We start from the raw sequence: 2,173 nt of genomic DNA on the forward strand, positions 1-2,173 counted from the left end.
ATACCAGCGTCAGTGCCAGACTATGTGGAATAAGTCCTTGACCTATTAATACTTTAGATATATCTGACTAACCCACAATGCCTTAAATTCCTAAACAAATTCCAACCATTTAAATTTTTCGAGACAACTAACTTCCACACTTTCATCCAACAGTCACTGTCTCTTGATCATTGAATTTAGATATTGGCTATATACTACAATATACAAGATTTTGCGATTAACTGGGCACTCGTGCTTCACCTCTATTAGTTTTCGACGCTCTCTGATCCAGCTCCTGGGTGGTTGAATCGCGAATTTCCCATCCTGAAAAGGTCACCTCTCCTCTGGAATCTTTCTCCCTCTCGTCTCCTGTTCCGATTAATTTGTCTATTGGGCCTGAATTCAAAAGATGAAAACCATCCTCTGCTACCAAGTCTGTGTAGTATAATGTTTAACTGTTGACATGCGGAGAATAACAAAGAGCAGACAATAGGGACAAGAGGTGAGATAATTTTTTAATAATAAGGCCGTTTTAGCATCACATGTACAAGATATCTTTAGTAAAAATTTCTTGTCAGCAAGGCTACTTGTCTGTCTGATTTCCTATTTGAATCGTTCCGGGAAATGAGATACGTTCCGAAGAACCGTTACAGTTATTATATTAGACAACAAAGCAAAGTAGGATTAGATGTCGTGCGAGTCATGGCCTTCCGATTGGTCGATCTGGGTCCTTGACGGTAAATCCTCGTTCGGCCTGATGTCGGACGTTTCCATGTGGCACCTTCCCGACAGTTCTTGTACTATATAGTCTCATCCTTGAGCCGATAATATGTATATGCCTCATGTTTTAACAGCAATGTCCTATTCATTTGGACGCGTAAGGGAACTTTGAGTTATTAGGGTCTGTTGAGTTACTTAACAAGGTACAAATAAGTGGGGGTATAGTGGGGGATGGGTGGATGTTGTGCCAAGTTATAGCTTATGTTGAGAAGTGGTTAAAACAAGTTACCAGTATCTTATACAATTTCTTACACTAGCTTGCTTAACTACATGCTCCGGAATTTCGGTGACTACTTAGTATTTTTTAAACTCCCGCTTTGGGATGGATGTGTTAATGTGTAGTTCATACATGCAGAATTACTGTTTTAATACAATTAGCCACAAAATCCTAGTTTGAAAGCGACTCCTTTTTTGGAAGCTGTGCTCCGCCATTTCCCCTACATTTTCCTACACGTGAGCCAGCCCCCTAGCAATTTGAGTTCTAGGCAATGAGCTTCAGTCCCTCGCCATTTGAGTAACAGCTAGCAAGATGCACACAGAGCAGATCGATTGAGCAATGACTTGGTGCACATAAACTCAGCAAAAAAAAAAGAAACGTCCTCTCAGTGCGTTTATTTTCAGCAAACTTAACATGTGTAAATATTTGTATGAATATAACAAGATTCAACAACTGAGATATAAATTGAACAAGTTCCACAGACATGTGACTAACAGAAATGGAATAATGTGTCCCTGAACAAAGGGGGGGTGAGGTCAAAATCAAAAGTAACAGTCAGTATCTGGTGTGGCCACCAGCTGCATTAAGTATTGCAGTGCATCTCCTCCTCATGGACTGCACCAGATTTGCCAGTTCTTGATGTGAGATGTTACCCCATTCTTCCACCAAAGCACCTGCAAGTTCCCGGACATTTCTGGGGGGAATGGCCCTAGCCCTCACCCTCCGATCCAACGGGTCCCAGATGTGCTCAATGGGATTGAGATCCGGGCTCTTCGCTGGCCATGGCAGAACACTGACATTCCTGTCTTGCAGGAAATCTTGCACAGAACGAGCAGTATGGCTTCTGGCATTGTCATGCTGGAGGGTCATGTCAGGATGAGCCTGCAAGAAGGGTACCACGTGAAGGAGGTGGATGTTTTCCCTGTAACGCACAGCATTGAGATTGCCTGCAATGACAACAAGCTCAGTCCGATGATGCTGTGACACACCGCCCCAGACCTTGACAGACCCTCCACCTCCAAATCGATCCCGCTCCAGAGTACAGGCCTCGGTGTAACGCTCATTCCTTCGACAATAAACACGAATCCGACCCATCACCCCTGTGAGACAAAAACCACGACTCGTCAGTGAAGAGCAACTTTTGCCAGTCCTGTCTGGTCCAGCACGCGTGGTTGTGCCCATGGGCGACGTTGTTGC

The sequence above is a fragment of the Salvelinus sp. IW2-2015 genome, linkage group LG13 (genome assembly GCF_002910315.2).
Source record: "Salvelinus sp. IW2-2015 linkage group LG13, ASM291031v2, whole genome shotgun sequence".
NCBI classification, from domain to species: Eukaryota; Metazoa; Chordata; class Actinopteri; order Salmoniformes; family Salmonidae; genus Salvelinus; species Salvelinus sp. IW2-2015.